At 15.0% G+C, this 23,351-nt stretch overlaps 1 non-coding gene and 1 pseudogene across 1 annotated transcript; both read left to right on the top strand.

The window, feature by feature from the left end:
* Window positions 1-1,780: 1,780 nt before the first annotated feature.
* On the top strand, window positions 1,781-3,678 carry LOC125290247 (annotated as a pseudogene).
* Window positions 3,679-15,315: 11,637 nt separating this feature from the next.
* Window positions 15,316-15,388, top strand: trnat-ugu. The gene has a single exon. It is a non-coding gene; the product is annotated as a tRNA-Thr (tRNA).
* Window positions 15,389-23,351: the final 7,963 nt, after the last annotated feature.

The following is a 23,351-nucleotide window of genomic DNA, read 5'->3' as shown; positions in this document are numbered from 1 at the left end:
GAATGAGCTACAGAAGAAGTTGATGCTCTAGCAAAAGAAGGTTTAAGAACATTGGTTTATTCATATAATAAATTGGATTTAGATAAATTGGATTAGTATAAAAATAAAAAAAGTGAATTTATTCTTAATAAAGTTGAAGAAAATATGAGTATTACATCTATAGTAGGAATAGAAGATAAATTACAAGATGGATTAATAAATTCATTAGAAATTATATAGAATAGTGGAATAAAAATGTGAATATTAACAGGGGATAAAGCAGAAACTACAGAATGTATAGCTAGATCTACTAGATTAATAAAATTTAATCAAGAAATATTTAATATACAAAATTTAGATAAAAACAAAAATAATATATCTATAATTAAAAATTTATCATTTGAATTTGATTAGTCATAGAAATGAGGTGGATTAATTATTGATGGTATGTCTATGTAGCTTTTATTAAAAGAAAATAAAGATATTTTTTTAAATTTTATAATAAAATTAAAAGTAATAATTTGTTGTAGATGTAGTCCAGAATAGAAATATTATTTTGTAAAAATTATGAGAGAATATACTAATGAAGTTTGTTTAGCTATAGGAGATGGAGGTAATGATATTTCTATGATTAGAGAAGCTGATATAGGAGTTGGTATTTTAGGATTAGAAAGTAAACAAGCTGCTTTATCAGCAGATTATTCTATTACATAGTTTTGTTATTTACAAAGATTATTATTATGACATGGAAGAAATAGTTATAGAATAAATTCAATAATAGCTGAAATTTCTATACAAAGAGGATTAGCAATATCTTATATACAATGATTATTTAGTTTTATTTTTTATTTTGTTCCTATTCCATTATATGGAGACTAGTTATTATTATTTTATTCTTCTATTTATACTACTTTATTATTAATATCAGCAGTAGAAAATTTAGATTTAAAATATAAAACTATAATACATTATCCTGAAATATATAGAGAAAATCAACAAGGCAAATTATTATCATCAAAAATAATGATTCAAAGTATAATAAAAACTATATGCCAGGGAACAGTTATAATGTTTTTTTGTATAGTATGTTTTAAAGATGATATATTGAAAATTTCATAGATATCTTTTACAGTTTTATTATTTACACAATGATTTAATATCATTATGAGATTAGAAACAATAAAATTTATTCATACATTATTTTTGATAATAACAGTGGTTTTTTATGCAGCATCATTATTTTGATTAAAGAAACATTTTGACATAAGATATATTTTATCTATAAATTTTTTATTAAAAATATCAATAACCCTATTGATGAGTTGTTTACCTATTTATTTAGTAGAATACATATTATTTTTATATTATCCCACCATGAGCTCCAAATTTAAAATTTTAAATAAATAACATATTATTTTAGAATTTTTATAATTGAATATAATGAAATATTTTAAAAAATTTAAAAACACAAATATTTTAAAAAACATGGTTAATGAAAACACCAATATCCAAAATAATTTAAAGAGAAAATTAACTGTTGATCATTTTAAAGGTGAAAATTATATATTATATTTAAATCCAAAAGATTTTAAAGAACTAAATTTAGATGAATTTGATGGTGTCAGAGTTATTAAAGGTAAAAGAAATATTATTACATTAGTAATGGAGGAAGAATCTATAAAACCTTCATTTGCAGGATTTTCAAATGAATTAAGATAGAAAATTAAAGTAAAAACAACAGAAAATGTTTATATACAAGGATTAAATTTTCCATATAATAAACTAATAGTATTATCTCCAGATAAGAATAGTAATATAACAGGTGATTTGTTTTCAAGCTATATAAAACCATATTTTAATATAGATATATCTATTCCCGTAATGTTAAATGAGATTTTAACTATAAAAAAGAATATAGTTCCTATTAAATTTCAAGTATCTAAAATAGAAAATGATTAGAATCTTCAATATGGATTAGTAGGTAGAGAAACTGAGTTTATAATGGGAAATAGTATTGATTTAGATGATGAAGGAGATTTTATTGGTTATTCCGATATAGGTGGATTAGGAAATCAATTAAAAAATATTAGAGAAAAGGTAGAATTACCATTAGCACATCCAGAATTATTTACAAATTTAGGTATTAATCCCCCAAAAGGTATTTTATTATATGGACCACCAGGTACAGGAAAAACATTATTTGCAAAAGCTATAGCTAATGAAACAGGCGCGTTTTTCTTTTTAATAAATGGACCAGAAATTATGTCTAAAATGGCTGGAGAATCAGAAGGTAATCTTAGGAGAGCATTTAATGAAGCTAGAAAAAATGCGCCATCAATTATTTTTATAGATGAAATAGATTCTATAGCACCAAAAAGAGAAAAAACTTAGGGTGAAGTTGATAAAAGAGTTGTTTCTATGTTATTGACATTAATGGACGGTGTAAAAGGGATGAAAAATGTAATTGTTATAGCAGCTACAAATAGAGTAAATGAAATAGATGGTGCATTAAGAAGATTTGGTAGATTTGATAGTGAAATAGAAATTGGAATACCTGATGAAAATGGTAGGTTAGAAATATTAAAAATACATTCTTCAAAATTAAAATTAGCAAAAGATGTAGATTTAGAATATGTTGCTAAAATTACTCATGGGTTTGTAGGAGCAGATTTAGCTTAGATATGTACAGAAGCTGCATATAATTGTATAAGAAATAAAATGGATTTAATAGATTTAGATAATAATGAAATAGATTCTAAATTGTTATCAGAAATGATTGTAACAAATGAAGATTTAAAAAAAGCTATTTAGAAATCTAATCCATCTGCATTGAGAGAAACTGCGATAGAATCACCAAATGTTCATTGGGATGATATAGGAGGATTAAAAGATATAAAAGAAAATTTAATAGAAATGGTTTAGTACCCATTATTATATCCTGAAATTTATTTAGCATATGGGTAGAAACCTTCAAAGGGATGTTTATTATGAGGACCACCTGGTACAGGAAAAACAATGTTAGCAAAAGCTATTGCAACAGAATGTTAGGCAAATTTTATAAATATTAAAGGACCAGAATTATTAAATATGTATTTTGGATAGTCAGAAGCAAATGTTAGAGATATATTTGATAAAGCAAGAGCTGCATCTCCATGTATATTATTTATAGATGAAATAGATTCTATTGCAAGAGAAAGAGGAACAGATCCTGTTAATGGAGGTGTAACAGATAGAGTCATGAATGCTATATTATTGGAAATGGATGGTATAAATCCTTCTAAATAGATATTTGTAGTAGGCGCAACTAATAAACCATAGATATTAGATACAGCATTATTAAGACCCGGAAGATTTGATGTATCTATTTATGTAGGATTACCTGATATTGAAAATAGAAAAGATATATTAAAAGTTACATTAGGAACTGAAAAATTATCAAAAGATATTTCATTGGATTTACTTGCAAAAAGAACAGAAGGATATAGTGGAGCAGATTTAGCAGGTGTTTCAAAAATCGCTGCTAGAATAGCTATAAAAAATACATTAGGAATGATAAAAAAGAATAGAGGATCAATGTATAAAACAATAGAAGAGAAAGATATTAAGACAGAAATATTAGATTCTGAAAAAATACCTCTTATAGGAAATAAAATCATAGAATTAGCTCTAAAAGAAATTAAACCATCAGTAACACCATAGTAGAATTAGCAATATTTAGATATGAGAAGTAGATTTAGTACAGGATTATTAACGGATGAAGCACTTTAGGAAACAAATAAAGATAATAGTAAAATGGATGATGAAGATGATATTTATGGATAATTATTTTTTAGATTTTATTTTTTTGTGTTATATTTATAAAATTTTAAATGTTATTAATTTCATTATTTTTCATTATTATAATATTATTTTTTGTACCATTATTTTCTTTAGAAAAGGATTGAGAAAAAACAAAAAATATTTATGGATTTTTAATGCACTTATCTTCAATATTTTATTATAAAATTTATTATATAATTTTATTAACTTTATTATGAATTATATTAGTAATAATAATAGGTAGATAGATTTTTACAACTATTACAATACATGATAAGTATAATATTATTAATTTATTTAAAAATACATTATTTTCTTTATTAATAGTTTATTCATATAATGAAAAAGATGCAGGAATACCATATTATACTATATTAATACTTTATTTAACATATAAAATTTATATTTATTGTTATTATATAGAATATGATAGAATGATATAGAATAATTGTATAACTAACTCACATAAATAGTATTTATTTATGGTATTTTATGGAATTTTATCATATTTATTTATTTTAAAAGATAATTACTATATATTAGATTTTTTAATATATTTTTATATATATGATTTTCTTATCTATAATGTTAAAATATCTAAGATGTATATGATTTTAATATTAAAAAATCATTATAATATTTTAAACTATCCAAATCCATCATTAAAATAGACTCGATAGTTTTATATACTATCAATAGTTAATATATTTTTTGATATAATAAATTTATTACTTACTTTATTTTTTGGTAAATTATCTTGATATATTAATGGAATGATAATACATTATGGTAGAAGAGGTATAACTATAATTTTTTCACTTTATGAAACATATATAAAAATTAATAAATATATAAAGTTGCGTGATTTTTTTATGAATTAGATTATTAATTTAGATAAATCTAAGATAATAAAAATTGATATGGATGTTAATTGTATAATATGTAGTGAGGAGATGAATATTTGTAAATTATTACCATGTGGTCATATATTTCATGAAGAATGTTTAGCATCATGAATTTTAAGATCTAATTTATGTCCTATATGTCGATTTGATATTATAAAATATTTTAAATCAAATAAAATAAACCAAAATATAAATAATAGAAGAGATCTAATAATATTAGAAAAAATAAAAAATCAAGAATTAAAATAGGAATAGAAATATTTATTAGAAAATATCGAATTATTAATAAATTGTGGTAAAAAAATAGAACATATTATTGATTAGTAGAAAAAAATAAGAGAAAGTTTATTAAATTGTTATGATAGATTAATATTTTTATAGAATAAATTTATAATAAGAAAAAATTAGAATTTTTAATAATTAATTTTTATTATTCAATACAAAAATTTTATAAATTTAAATAAATGAATAATAATAAAAAAATTTTAGAAGAATTAATATTAAAAGTTGAAAGAAGAGATGATTCTGTAATTAATATGTTAATTGAAAATCAAATAAACAATAAACAATATAATTGATATTATATTTCATTAAATTTATCTTATATAATCCAAAAAGAAATGTAGAAAAATAAAATATGATAGGTTTCTTTTTCATTAGATTTATATAAAAAATTATTATTATATACAAATGCAAGATATAATTTTTTATATGAAACAACAGAATTTTTAATAAAATTTTTATTAAATAATATAAGAATTATTTATAAAGAAAAATAGATTCTTCCATTATTTATTTATATAATAAAATTATTTTTATATAATTCTTTATATTTAAAATAGATAAAAATTAATAATAAAGAATTATTAGAATAGATAATAATTTCAATAAAAAATATTTCAATTAATAATGAAAATTCAATATATTTAGAATAGAATAAAGAAAGTATTATTGAAATATTCTATTATTTAATAAAAAATAATATATATGGTGTATTAAAAAATTATTTAGATAATATCCTTATTATTTATAAAAATGATTATATTATTAACAATCAATTATATATATGAAAATCTTTTTTTATTTTAAATAAAATATTATTGAAATATTATAAATTTATATATGAAAATAAAAATATTATTTTAATAATAGAATTAATATTGGAATTAATTTATTAGAAAAGAATTAAAAATCAAAAATTTATCAAAATAATATATAGATTAATATATAATTTACTTAAATTCAAATTATATAGAAAAATAAAATCAACTATTGATTTTAATATTATAATAAAAAATATAGAAAAATTTAATAAAATTTTAATATCTGAAAATAAATCAAATAATTTATTGAATAAAATACAGAATATATTAGATTCTAATAATATTAATAGTGTAGATGATATTAACAATGAAAAATATATATATCAAAATATTAAAAATAAAAAAATTAATAAAATCAATATAGAAAATATATTTAATATTTACATTAATAAATTAAATAAAAAAATAAAACTATATAGATTAAAAGTAATAATTTATATAATAAAACATAATGAAATTAAATATAAAAACATATGTAAATTTAATAAAATGTTATTTAATAAAATATTAAATGAAAATATAAAAATTAAAAATTTTAAAATATTTTATTATATAATGAAAATATTTTTATATTTCTTCTTAAATTTTAAATGTAAAAATAAAAAACATAGTGAAATAATAAATTATATAGAAAGAATTAAAATAAGATAGAAAAATATTAATATATTTATAATTAAAAAATTAAAAAAAATAATTAAAAAATTTCCTTATAATATTGAATTATATAAGAATAAAATTAAAAATAATTATGAATATTTTATATCTATTTTATTTAAAAAAGAAATTAATTTTAAAGAATTATTTAATTATATATATAATAATAACAATAAAAAAATAATTCCTATTTTATTATTAACATATTATTATATTAATTAGAATATAGTTATTGATAAAGAATGTATAAATATTTTATTTTAGATATGATATGAAAATTATGAAAAAATTATTTCAAAATATTTAAATAAAGAAAAATATAATAAAAATGATATAATAAATAAAAGATTATTAAAAATTATATATTTTATAACAATAAAAATTTAGAAAATAGAAAATATTAAAATAGAAAATCAATTAGAAAAAAAATAAAATTATATAATTTAACAATAAATGAATTATATTTTTTAAAATATTTTTCTAAATTATATAATTTAGAAATTTATATCGAAGATAAATTTCATTATAATTTATATTCAATAAATATGTTATTTAATAATTATTATATTTAGAATAATATAAATATATGCATATAGTATATTAAAGATTTATTAAAATATAAAATACTTGATCAACAAATATTTGAAGATATATTAATAAACTATAAAAAAATAAAAAATATTATAAATAATGAAAATTTATTATATAATCTATTAGAAATATTATTTATAAAAGATTTTTATTTTTTATCTAAAAAAATATTATTATTTTTAAAAATAAATAATAAATAGAATAAATTAATTAATATTTTTACTAATATATTAAATAAAAATATTAATATAATTAATAAAATGAATGTTCTTATTTTTTTAGATATGTTATAGATTAAAAATATAATTAATATATCAAAATATATATAGATATTAAATATAAAATGAAAAGATAAAAAATTATCTCATTATTTAAATTATAATATTAAATATTTTGATGATTAGAAAAAAATACATTATGGTAATTATTTTGATAAATTATTTAATCTATATAAAAACAGAATAGAATATTAGTAGAAACAAGATTTTATAACTTTATTTATTTTTATATGTAAAAAAATATATTACTATAGAAAATCATCAATAAAAGAATATATATCTAATATACTAAATAGTATTATAATATATACATTAGAAAATTATAATATATTATCTATAATAGACATACTATATATTATAAATTATTATATTAGAAAAAATACAAATACATATTTTATAGAAAAATTAATTGAAATTTTAAAAAATAAAAATTATATATTTCTTATATTAGAAATTTTATTAATTAATAAAAAATGAAAAAAAATTATAAATATACATGATAAAATATATGAAATATATAAAATATAGATTATTTATATTTATAAAATAAAAAATATTATTATAGAAGAAGATGAAATTATAGATTATTTAAAAAAAATAAATTATATAAATTATAATATTTTATCTTTTATAATAAAATATATATTAAAATGAAAAAGGATTTCAGAATAGTTAAAAAATTTAATATATAAAAAAATAAAATATTATAAAAAAACTAAAATTTATAAAAGATGAAAATGTTATATAAAAAATGATAAATATAATAATGAAGATATTTATAATAAATGAATATAGTATATCGAAATAATATACATATATAATAAAAATTATTTTAATAAATATTATTTATCTGTATTTTAGGAAAATATATAGAATACATATATAGATTCATTGATTAGAAATAAAATAAATTATTAGATCGATAAAAAATAGAAAAAAATGAATATTAATAAAATTAATAATGATATTATAATCTTATGTTATAAAATATTATATATATTAAAAAATAAAGTTAATATATGAATAGATCTATATAGATTTCTATATATATGTAGAATTTTTAAAAAATCTTATAAATATTATTTATCAATTTTAATTTATTTATTTTATAAATTATATAAAGAAAAAAAGTATTATAATTATATATTAAATTTAATAAGTCAAAAAATTTTAAAAAATAAAGATATATTTAAATCTTTATTAATAACATTAGAATTAATAAGAAAACCAATTATATTTTCATTAATAAAATTAATAAAAAAAGAAAAGAAAATAGACAATATTACATACAGTGATTTTATTAGTAAATTAAATATCAAAATAATTAAAGAAGCATGTTTAAAATTTAAAAAATATAGAGAATTTATTTATTATAATGAAGTATTTTAGATAAATATAACATTGAATTTAATTAAAGCGTATCATAATATTAATGAAAAAAATTTAGCTATTTGATATTTTCATAATAATACAATAAGTTATAATAAAAATTATAAAAAAGAAATATACAATAATTTAGAAAAAAAATTATTAAAAAATTATATTTTGCATACGAAATTAAAACATTATTGCAAATTAAATAAAAATAATATATATGAAATAATTTTATTCAATCATAATATTGATTAGAACTCTATATGTTATAAAAAAATAAAAAAATATACTTATTTTTTAAATTATAATTTGATAATTAATGAAGAATGAAAATATATAAATCTTGTAAGACCTAAAATTTATAAAATATTATTAGAAAAGAATAATTTAAATACAATATTGAAATTATCAAATAAATGTAAAAAATATAAACAATATAAAGATGCATTATTTATACTTATAAATAGTAGTTATTGTAATGAAATTAAAATATTATTAAATCAAAGTATTATTTATTGAAAATTAAAAAAAATAGAAAAATCTTTAAATGTTTTAGATTATTTATTTAATATTATAAATAATAATAAAACAAAAAATATAGATGAAAATATAAAAAATGAAATTATATTTCATTATGTATGAAAAAATTTTAAACATCAATAGATATCTATATATAATGGACATAAGTTATTATCAGGTACATATAAAAATACAAAAAATATTAACATTTTATATAAATTATGCTATTTTGAATATTAGTATATATAGAAAATAAAATAGAATATAGAAGAAACAAAAAAAACAGATATAATATTAGAATCAAAATAGAAATCTAAAAAAATAAAGTCAATGTTATATATTGATAATAATTATTATAAAAAATTAAAAGAAAATTTAGAAAATATTACATTATGTTTTCTTAATAATTCACTTGATTTTATTTTACTAAATAATAATATGAAAAAGAATATCTATATTTTATATAAATTTATTTTCATCTTTTTTAAAAATTAGCATAATGAATTATTATTAAAAAATATTTATGATAAAATATTAAAAATAGATACTTATAAATTTTTACATTCTTTTAAACATCTTATTAGTTATTTAGATGATAATAACATATTATTTCAAGAAATAATACAAAAAATAATTTTAAAAATTGCACAAGATCATCCATATCATACTGTTTGTAATTTGGTTTATATAAAAAATTTAAATCCAAAACTAATAATAAATAGATCTAGAATAAAAATTTGTACAGATATTTTAGAAAAATTAAAAGAAATAAATTATATTAATGATATAATAGAAACAAGTAAATTCTATATCGAAGTATTAGAATTAGGAAAAATAAATTCAAAAAATAAAATAGATTTTAATATAGAATTTTTAATTAATAAATATAAAAATTATATTTATAATACTACAATATTAACAAATTATATAGATATTAAAATAGATAAAAATTATAATATAATAAAACTTTATAAAATAGAAAGTGATGCATGTTTTTTATAGTCGGGTATTAATTTACCCTTTAATATTATATTATATGATGAAATAGGAACTAGACATATATAGTTGTGTAAAAATAATGATGATTTATAGTAGGATGAAATTTTATAGAATTTATTTTAGATATTAAATATTTATTTAAATCCATATCAAATACCTGGATATAAAATAGTTCCTTTAACAACAAAATCTGGATTAATAGAATTTTTAGATAAAACAAATACTATATATACAATTTTAAAAAATATACATTCCAAAGAATAGAAAAAAGATAATACATTAATGATATATAGATCTTATTTAGGAAAAGATAATATATTTAATAAAAGATATGAAAGATTTTTAAATATTAAAAAAATATTAAAACCTTTATTTAAAAAATATTTTTTATAGAAATATTATAATATAAAAGATTTTATTTATTATAAAAATAATTTTATAATTACATTATCTTTATGATCAATGATAGGATTTATAATTGGGTTAGGTGATAGACATTTAAATAATATTTTAATAGATGAAAATTTTAAATTGATACATATTGATTTTGGTATATGTTTTGAAGCTGGAAAAAGATTAAAACATCCTGAAAGAGTACCATTTAGATTAACAAGAGAATTTATAGATATGTTATTTCTTCCAGAAAATACAAATAATTATGGAAAATTTTAGTTAGAATGTGAAAATATATTAGAAATATTTAAAAAATAGAAAGATTTAATATTATCTATTTTAAATGTATTATTATATGATCCATTAATAGATTGAAATTATTCTATAAAATAGTAGAAGTCTATAACAAATGATACATTATCATAGAAATAGATTAATTAGTTTGCTAAAAAATCACTAGATTTAATAAGTAAAAAATTAAGCGGATGAGATGATTTTGATTATATAACAACAAAAGGCTAGGTTAATTTATTAATCAATGAAGCTACAGATGATAAAAACCTATGTAGAATGTTTGAAGGATGATTACCATTTTTATAAAATAATAATTAATTATGAAACTAAACATAAAATACAATTATAGTAAAAATATTTAAAATTGAAAAAATACAATATATAATAAATTTAATTAAATATTTATGATTTTATAATTAATCTATTTTTACAAAATAAATATTTTGTATTTTATTAATTTAATTAAGGATTTATTATCAAATATTTCTGAATTTAGATTTAATATAAATTTAATAAAAAAAAAGATTATTTATAAAATATATATTATTAAAATAATAAAAATTTAAATATATATTATTTAAGTTTATAAATATATATTTTAGTATTATATTTACTATTTAAATAATAATATTTTAATAAGTTTTTAATTTTATCAACGATATATAAAATTTAAAGAAATGACAATAAATATTGATAACAAAAATTCAAAGATTTTATATAAAACCATATTAATATTATTTGCTATACTAATAAGTATAATTATATATATTATTATAACTATACGTAATAATAAAAAGGATTGGTAGAATCAATAGAAAAAACATTAGGAAATATTAGAATATAAAGAAAAAGAAATATATCAATTAAAAATCGATATTAATATATTAAATCAAGAAAAAAATCAATTAAATAAAAGTATAAATAATTTTAAAAAGGAGTTTAAAGAATTAAAAGGAATTATAAAAAATAAAGACATAGAAATATTAGAATTTAAAAAATAGATAACCGAATTAAAAAAATATATAGAAGAATATAAGATTAATATAACCGAATTGGAAAATTAGAATAAAAATAAAGACATAGAAATATTAGAATTTAAAAAATAGATAACTAGATTGGAAAAAAATATAGAAGAATATATAATCAATATAAGTGAATTAGAAAAAAATATAGAAAAATATATTTTATTATAGAATCAGTTAGAAGGTAAAAATTTACAAAATAAAAAATTAATTTTTGAAATAGAAAATAAAATGAATAATTAGAAAAGTAAATATTTAAAAAAACATGATGAATTTGAAAAAATGAAAAATGAAAATATATTATATAAAAAAATTTTATTAGAAAAATCAAATGATTAGTAGAAAAAAATCAATGATTATGAATAGTTACAAAAGGAATATTTAAATACTATTTCAAATTTAAAAAAAAATGAAACTGAAAAAGATAAAGAAATAATATTATTAAAAAGAAACATAAATATAATAAAAAACAATATATCGGATGATATTAAAGTATTGAAAAATGATATATTACTAAAAGATAATGATATTAAATAGAAAGATTAGATGATATAGGAATTAAATGATATTATAGAAAATTAGACTAAGAATAAAGAAAAATTATAGAAATTTTTAGAGAAAAAATTAAATTTAGATGAAAATTATATTGATTAATTATATTGATAATTTCTTAAAAATTAATAATATTTATTTATTATTTTAATTTAAATAATAATCTAATTCTTTATTTAAATAAAAAGGTATATATTTTTCTTTCATATTTATTAAAAGTTTCTGTCTTAACTATAAATATTTATATTTTTTAATATATTTTTCAATATATATAATTCTTTCCTTTCTTCATTTTTTTAATAATTCTTTATTGTTTAACGCTCAATTTTCAAATTTTTTAATTTCATTAATAATAAATTCAATAAATTTTTTATTTTTTATTATAAAATAAAAATTTAATGAAATAAAAATCTATAATAATCTCTCTAAAATATCTATTTTTTCTATAATATTACAATTTAAAGAAAAACCATCTAATAAATTACATGTATTGATTTTAATATGACTTAATAATACTATTAATAATTCTGGATATAATACTATTAAATTGCAAAAACTATTATTAAGTTCAATATTATTTATATTAAATTTATATTCTTCTATTTCTATATCATTATAATTTATATAAATATATGTTAAAAATATTGTTGGATTTTTTATATCTAAAATATTATCAAATCTTTTTAATGTTATACAAAAATGTTCTATTCAAAATGATTCTCCAAATATTTCATTATTCTAATTTATTAAATAACTATATTTTGCTAATTCTATACCTGAAATATGATTATTTTTCTAATTAAAAAACATTATTCTTCTAGTCAAAGAATATAAAAAAGAAATATTTTCTAATCTATAAATATTATCTAATGTAGGTATAATCTAAATAGTTTTATAATTTATATAAATAATTTTCTAATATAAATATAAAATCTGATCAATAATTTGATCAGATTTTATTAGATCATTCTTACTATAAAAATAAAAAAATATTAGAATCATCCCTTCTATACATATACCATTTGACATTTTAATTATTTCATTTATATTAAGTGTTTTCTCATTTTTTATATTTTCTACAATTTCATAAAGTTCTTTAGAATATATAAAATTATTCTAAAAACTAATTTTTGTTCCAACAACTAATTTCTAATTAAAAGTATCATTATATAAACATAATAAATATTTTTCATTTATTTTTTTTATTTCTCTTTTATTCTATTCTGTTCTAAACTTTTTAAAATTAATAACATCATTTGATACCATCAATATAATTTTAATGTTATATAATAAAAATTAAAAATTAGAATAATATATTTTATTTAATTAAAAATCAAAGTCATCGAATTTAAGTTCATCTGAAATTAAAAAATCATCATCTCCATTGATTTTTTTTCTAATTTTACATTTTGTACTAAGACATTTTCATGCTATCATAGAATGTAGAATTATCATAAAAAATAATGAAAATGCATAAACAGGTAATGTATACTATAGATCATTACATACTGTAGTTGACATATTATCGGAAAAAGACTATGAACCTGTATCAAACTAAAATCTTTGTATTTCTCCCGCATTAATTCATGTAAATAATTTAGGACATCCTGTTCTAAATTCTCTAATTGCTTCTAAACAAGTACTTGTGGTATATATAATAATACATGATAAAACAAAAAAATTAATTGATCCACCTATAATATTTATTATTTTTTTATCTCCTTTCTTAGAAACTACAGCCCCCATAATATTTCCTATAATACTTATTATTCCTATTAATCAAGGATATCAAAATCCAAATGTTTCTTTTAACTATGTTGACATTAATCCATGTATAGTAAATAAACAAAAATTCATAATAAAATTTAGTATAACTAAGAAAAGTAAAAACATATTCATTATATAAATTTATGACATAAAATATTTATAATTTCGGTGTATTTAATTTTTATGTATAGATACTAAAAAAATATTAGAAATTTTAAACTTGTACATTAAAAAATATTGTTTATGATCGGATTTTTTTTAAATATATAAATTATACAATATTTTTTTAATTTTAAGAAAAATGTTATCTATTGAAGATGAACTTAGAGAATTAATATCTAACAAAAATGTAGAAATAGTTAAAACAAGAAATTATTATGTAATAAATACAAAATTAACAATAAATAATATTAAAATAAATCTAATTATTAAATTAATAAAATATTTAGATGAAATTGAAATAATATCTTTTGTTTTTGTTAATAATAAAATATCAACACCTTTATCAAATATAGTAAAATGAAATAATAATGAAAAATTATTTATTTTATTTTATAATAACTTTATGAAGGAATTAAAAAAAATAGAAAAAATAAAAGAAGAAATAATTTATTTTGAATATACTACAAGTGATTTGTTATTAGAATTAATATATTTATCTAGTTTTATAACAGGAAAAATAAATTTATCTACAAAAGAAATATTAAAAATAATAGGTGTATTTGATAAAAGTAAAAAAGAAATAAAAATATTAAAATAGATTATTTTTATATAGAAATACAAAAATTTATATTTTATAGAAGAAATACAAAAGAAAATAAAATATTTAATTAAAATAAAAGAATTATTAAAAGATGAAGAATTGAAAAATAAAATAATTTATTACGAAGAGAATAAAAATAAAATATTAGAACATAGAAAAAAGAAATTAAAATTAGATATACAAAAATTTGTTAAAAAAATAGACAATATTAATTTTAAAGAAACAAATAAAAAATTATTTTTAACTTTAAATAAATATTTTACATGTTAAATTATTTATCTATATTTTGATATTTATTAATAAGGCTTCATGGCTTAGTGGTTATAGCGATACTTTTGTAAAGTATAGATCAGGGGTTCGATTCCCCTTGGAGCCTTCTTTCTTTTCATATTTTTATATAATATAATATATATAATTGATAAAAAATATATATAATAATATATTTATTTAAAATTAAATTAAAATTATATAAATAATAATTTAATTTTTTTAATCTAAATTTTAATGAAACTACTCAATAAAATAATTATTTAACTATTCTGATTTATTTTTTTATTATAATATTTTATTTTCTCACAATGTTCAGTTAAAGTATCATAATATCCCTATATAAAGCATTTATAATCTGAAACCATTTTCTATTCTAAACTATTTCTAAATTCTAAAAAATCTTTAGAAAAATTCTTATCAAAAATATGTAAACTTATTTTAATATCTTCAATTTCATTTTTTATTGTTTCTTTCATATTATTAAATTTTTCTTTTCCATATCCTTTATTATGTATCTATTGTGTTTGTATTTCATTTTTTTTATTTTTTAATTTCTATATTTTTTTCTAAAATTCTATTTTCTATTTTGTTAGTCTCTTTATTTCATAAAAAAAATCTAAAACTTCCATAAAACTTCCATAATATGAACAATATACTTCAGTTTTTTTAATCTAAAATTTTTTAATTTCTTCTTCAACTAAAGAATATTTTTCTAATACTTCTTTTATACTTTTACTATTATCATTGTCTTCTTCATTATTATCTTCATCTAATTTTAAATTAAAAGATGTAAAATTTCTAATAAAAAGATCAAACTATTCTTTAAAAATCATTAAATCTTCTGTGATCTATTCCATACTTGATAATTTTTCTCTAAAACTATTTGTTATATCAATATACTACTCTATTAATAATTTAGATTCTGTATTTAATCCAACAATAATTTCTTCCTTTATTTCTTTTACATTTTTTAATTCATTTATTTCTTCCTAAGTTAAATTTATATTTTTTAACATATATTCTTTAGCAATATCCATATCATTATTAGATGATCATAAATTAGAAAACATTTTACTTACATTCCCAATTATACTAGTTTTATCAGTACCTGTGATATTTAATATTTTTTGAAATTCTTTTCTCTATAATTTTCAATCTAAATTACCATAAAATAAAAATTCATATAGTAAATCATTTTTCTAATATCCAATTTCTGGTATTTTTAAAAGTTTGTTTAAATATTTAGTAAATCTTCTACTTCTATAAGATATTAATCCAGGTTCTAATTTATTATTAAAATCTTTTTCAGGTATATTACCTATAAATAATCCTGGTATATTTTTTAAAATGCCATCTAATACTTCAAAATCTGTATATCTTCTTTCTACAAATGATTCTTTAATTTCATTATTACAACTATATATAGTTTTTATTTTATATATTATATAAGAAGTTATTGTTTCATCTATTTGTTCTGTATCATAAATCTCTATACTTTTAATATGTATTTTTTCATCATTAGATATTAATATTTTTGTTTCTACTGTATATGATTCTGGGATTACAGTTTTAGTCTTTTTTTCTACATTTTCATTATTATTTTGTTTATTTGGATATCTTGGAATATATCTTTGTGAAACTTCATTTTCTGAATCAGATGAGGCCATTTTTTATTCTTTTTTATTTTGTGTTTTTATAAAATATGTTGTTTTATAATAATTTACTTTCATAAAAAATAATTTTATTTAATTATAATCTAAATTAATATAGTATTTCTATTGAATCAATTATTATTTTTATTAATTTATATGTTAATTCTTCTAAATTTTCTAATAATATATATAAAGGAAATGGCAAATTTTCTAAATAATAAAAAGAAGATAATTGATTATCTTTTATAATATATTCTTTTAATTCTTTAATATTTTTATCTTTTGATTCCATTATTACTAATATAGGTATTATTTTATCTTCTATTTTTGATTCTATTAACTATTTTAATATTATTTTATTTTGATAAATTCTACCATCTGTTAAAATAAATATCATACTATTTTTCTAATTAATAGTATTTAACATATTTATTCAATCTGTATTATTTTGATTAAACTATAAATTTAAATAATCATAATTATAATCTAATTCTATTGTATTATTACCAAACTTTCAAATTTTTAAATTTATTACATCTTTGAATTCCTTATTTTTTTTTATCATTTTTATTGCTTCTACTATACATAAAGTTGTTTTTAATATTAATAATTCGCATTTATTTTCTTTGATAGATATAGAATCATCAATTACTAAATTTATATTTATTTTTTTAATATTTTGACTATCTTTCTTTAATCATATATTATCTCTTTGATAATTACTTGCTATAAAATCTATAATTTTTTTAAGATTTAATTTTTTACCTTGTTTATAATTTCCTATATATGTATTATTATTAATAATTTTATTTTCTAAAATTCTTAATAGTTCATCATAAAATTCTTTTATATATAAATTTATTTCATTTTTTAAATTATATAAATTAAAATTAAAATTAAAATTTTCTAGATTTTTATTTTCTATAATTTTTTCTTCTTGTTTAATATCAGATTCCTATGTAGTAGGATATAATTGTGACTAAAAATTACATTCTTCATTTTTATCTATATTATATTCAGTTTCTTCTTCTAATTCTAATTCCGATGCATCTTCTTCTGTACAATATGTTTCGATATTTTCTGAATCTTCTTCTATAGATTCTATTTTATCAAATTCACAATCTCCTTCAATACCATCATCTAATTCTAGTTCTTGTTCTTCTTTAGAACTTGTTTCTAATTCTTCATATTCATATTCTTCATCTTGAATATTTTCTAATCCTTCTTCTTTTTTATCAAATCCGATTCCTTCATCAATTTCTTCTTTAACTTCTAAATTATTTTCTTTAGATTCTAATAATTTAATCTAATATATTGTTGAAATAATTAATTTATCTATTTTATGATTATAATTTTTAATTTTAATATCATTAAATAAATTTTCATTTTTAATATATTGTAATTTGATTTTGAAAATATAAATTAAATTTCCTATTAAATAATTTATAATATTATTTTTTATTTTTAATAATTTTAATTTTTTATAATAATCCAATATTAATATTAAATTTTCTATTTTCTATTTCTATTTTTTATAAACTTTATTATTTTTATATATTAATTTTTCAATATATTTTATTTTATTTTTATTAATAATTATTTTACAATTTATTCAATTATTTTTTATTATTTTATCTATTTCTTTATATATTGTTCATAATATTTGTTTTTTAATATATTTATCTATTAAACTTCTATATTTTAATATTAAATTTATATTATTTCTATTTTCATAAATTAAATGTCATATGTTATTATCTAATATATTTAATAAATTAGATGAAAAATTAAATAATTTTTTATAATAATATTCATTATTAAATTTTATATTAATATTTATTTTATCATTAATTTTTATTATATTTATGTTATCTATATCTGGTAATATTATTTTTTCATCTAATTTAGTAGTATCAATTACTTTATAAGTTAATTTATATAAATAATTTTTTATTTCTTCTATTTCTTTTAATAAATTTTCTTTTATAAATTTATTTTCTTTTATTTTATATAAAATATTATTTTTGAATTTTTCTATTTCTTTATTCTAATTTTTAATTACATATAAGTATGTTAAATAATATTTATTATAAATTTCTTGTATATTTAATTTTATAGATATATTATATTTTATTATAAATTCAGAAATATATTCATTATTATTAAATATTTTTCTTTCTAAAAAATTTAAATCTTTTATTTTAATACATGATAATATATTTTCTAAATTAAATATTTTTTCAATATATTCATTTATTATTTCTATATGGTATATATTTATTATTTCTTCATCTTTAATTCATTTTATTAATTCAATTTTTGTTATATTCAACTTTTTATTTAAAATTATTTTAAATTTATCTATTTTAATTTTTGTTTTATTTATTTTATTATTAATAAGATAAGAATATAAATTAATTTTTTCAATTGTAGACTACTATATTAATTGATATAAAAATATATTTTCTTTATTACTATAAATTTTTAATAATAATTTAATAACTTTAAATTTATTATTATTAAATATACAATTTATAATCTTAATATTTATATTATTTTTTTGAATATAATTTAAAATATCTTTATAATTTAAAATATTATTTATATATTTTATTAATATTATAATTTCATTATTGTTTTTATTTTTTAATTTTAAATTTAATATAGAATTATTTATTTTATTTTTCTATAATAAAAACAATATATAATTATGTATTAAAATATAAATATCGCTTATTTGTTTATTGTTTTTTATAAAATTTATATATGTATCTTTATTTATATTTTTTAATAAATAATTAATTTCATCTATATTTATAATATGTTCTTTATTATTTATATTTTTATAAAAATTTAATGCTTTTATTGAATTTTTAATATTTAAATTTATATTAAATATGTTTTTTATTTCATTTTTTATTAAAATATCTTTATCTATATATTTTATTATTTTATTTAATAACTAATTAATATCTAAATAATTTAATCTAGTTAATATATTTTCTATAATAATTTTTGATAAAATTTCTAAATTATTATTCTTTATTAATTTTAAATTATCTTCTGTTATTCAATTAATTTTATATTTTTTTATTTTATTAATATTTTTTATATCTAAAATCTAAAATAATATATTTCTTAAATTATTATATAATATTTTTTTTATTATTTTTTATTGATTTTAAATATTTAATTTTAATATTAATATTAATTTTTTTATTTCATATTGTTAATATTTCATCATATAAATATTTTATTTTATTTTCATTTAAATAATTATATATAATATGTTCATTAATTTCATTTATAATATTATTAATTTCTGCTTTTTTATTATTTATTTTAGAATCAAATTCAATATTTTTTATTGATTTCTATGACTTCTAAATTATTAAATTATAATAATTTTCTTCTAATATATAGTTTAATAAATATTTTATTTCATTTATTTTATTAGTATTAATTAATAAATATAAAATTTTATAATTTTTATTTTCTATTTTTAAATTATTTTTTATTTTTAAATAATTTATTAAATTTTTATATTTTATCATATTCTATAAATGATTATTTAAACATTTATTTTCTATTAATTTTATTATGTTATTATGTTTTTGAAAATATTTTAATGCTAAATAATATCTATTATATTTCTAAAAAATTACAATAAAAATATAATAAAAATAAAATTTTTTCTATATTATTTGATTCATATTAACTAATATATTAATTTTATTATTTATATTATAATTTATATTTGTATTATCATATATTATATAACATCTATCTTTAAAGGCATCCGAAATAAAATTATTTTTATATATATTGTTATATATTAAAAAAATTCTAAAATTTCTGTTTATTTTAATTTTTCTTTTATTATTATCTTCATATATATTAAATCTATTTTCTAATAATTCATTTAATCTTTCTAATATTGAAGAAGAAACAGATTGAATATTATCTAATATGATTCATTCACCTTTTACTATACTATTAACAAGTAAACTATAATCAAAATAAAATTCATTAATACTTTTTTGTTTATATCTACCCAATAAATCTGAAATATCTATATTAGAATTTAAATAAATATAATTTAATTTATTTCCTATAATTTTTGAAAATAATTTAATATTTTTTATAATATTACTATTATTATTTGTATATATTAAACAACCCCATTTCATTTTAATACTTATTAATAATTTAAAATAAAATAATAAATTATTATATGAATAATTAACCCATTCATAACAATTATTTTTATTTTTATTAATTATTTTAATTTTTATACAATCTATTTTAAAATGCTTGTTATTTATTTTTCATCTTAAATTATATTTAATACTTAATAAATTATTATAAACAATATCTAATGCTTTTTCTTTATTTTTAATTATTTTAAATAATTTTAAATATTGTTTATATTTTCTAATAGTTGTTTTAAAATTACTATTTAAAAAATAATCTATTATTTCTTTATTTTTTTCTTTATATGTATATGTCTAAACAATAACATCCTTATTTAATTCTTTAAAATTAATTTTTATAAATCTATTTAAGAATGATTTTGGAAATCTTTTTCTGTTTTTACTAATATTATATGGATTCTAAGTAGCAAATAATCTAAATTCATTATGTGTATTTATTAATAAATTTAAAGCTGGTATAAATATATTTTTTCTAGAATCTAGTATTGAATTTAATCCTTCTAATACAGATTGATTAGCTAAATTTAATTCGTCTAATAATATTCAGTTACCTTCTTTTATCGCTTTTAATAAAGGTCCATCCTATCATATAAAATTATTATTATAAGGTATATATGTTCCTATTATCTAATTAATTTCTAAAGATTCTGAAATATTTATTTTATATAATTTTTTATTTCATATTTTAGATAAATAAATTATTAAAGATGTTTTACCTGTAGATGGCATACCTTCTAATAATATATTCTAACATATAAACATAGATTTATATATTAAATATATATTATATTTTACCTAATCTATATCAATATTATAATTTTTTATTTTTTTATTATATTTTTTTAATTCATTATCTACATAATTTTTAAATGTAATATCTATATGATCTTCAAAATAACAATCAATACTACTTTCTATATTATTAAAATATTTACTATATTTATTAATAAAATCTAATAGTTTTAATAAATCCCTCATATAAAATTTTATATTTTTAAATTTAGATAAAATATATTCTATAATTTTGTTATTTTGAACTCCTTTTAATTTTATTATTTCTATTAGATCATTTTCTTCATATAAGTTATCTATATATAATTCAAAAAATCTATTTTTAAAGAAATCGATAATTTTTTTTCCATAATCATTTCCTGGATTCATTGTCGCTAGTATTTTAAAATCTTTATTTATTTTTATTATCTATTCATTTTTTTCATAAATTCATATTTTATCTTTTTTATCAAATATAGGATTTAATCTTTCTAATATAGAATTTCTCATTAATGAAATTTCATCTATTAATACAAAATAACCTTTTTATAATAGATTCTAATACTACTCCGTTCTATCATTTAAATCCATTTTTACAACAAGGAACCATCTATCCTAATAAATCCATTATATCTGTATTCTAATGACAATTATATGTAAGTAAATTTTTATTAAAATATTTTGATAATAAATAACATAACATTGTTTTACCTATACTAGTTTCTCCTACTAATAATATATGTTCTCCATTTTTATTTCTTTTTACTATTATAGTAAAATAATCTATTAATTTACTATTTCAATATATTATATTTTTGTTTTTCCATTTATAAATTTTAATATTGATATATCATTTTTCATATATTACTTATATTTGTTAAATTTAAATTATTAGTTTTAATAAGTTTAATCTATTTCTATAATTTAAAAATTATATTTTTTCTTTTTTCTTTTTTTCTTAAATTAGAACATAATACATTTATTCCTGTATGGTATAATTCATCTCATGTAAGTGGTAATCAATCACATCATCTAAATAGATTTCTAATAGTTATATTGTCTATTTTAAATTCATCCTTATCTATTAAAATATCTATATATAAATTAATTATTGTTTTAATAAAACTTTCTGGTAATTTATATTTTGATTCTAATATTGTTTTAATTTCTTCTTTATCTAATTTTTTTAATTTAATACTAATAAATCTATTTTTTAATGCAGGACTTAATTTTTGTCTGCCTATATAATAAAATGTTTCTTCATTCTAAGTAGCAAATAATTGAAAATTTTCATGGCATTTAATATATTCTCCTGTTTCTATATTATATAATTCTCTATTATCATCTAATAATCTATTTAATGATTCTAATATATTACTAGGAACCATATTTAATTCATCTAATAAAACTCAATATCCATTTCGTACAGCTT

Source organism: Alosa alosa, unplaced genomic scaffold (genome assembly GCF_017589495.1).
Source record: "Alosa alosa isolate M-15738 ecotype Scorff River unplaced genomic scaffold, AALO_Geno_1.1 AALO_1.0_unplaced_3, whole genome shotgun sequence".
NCBI lineage: Eukaryota > Metazoa > Chordata > Actinopteri > Clupeiformes > Clupeidae > Alosa > Alosa alosa.
This window is presented reverse-complemented; position numbering and strand designations above follow the sequence as displayed.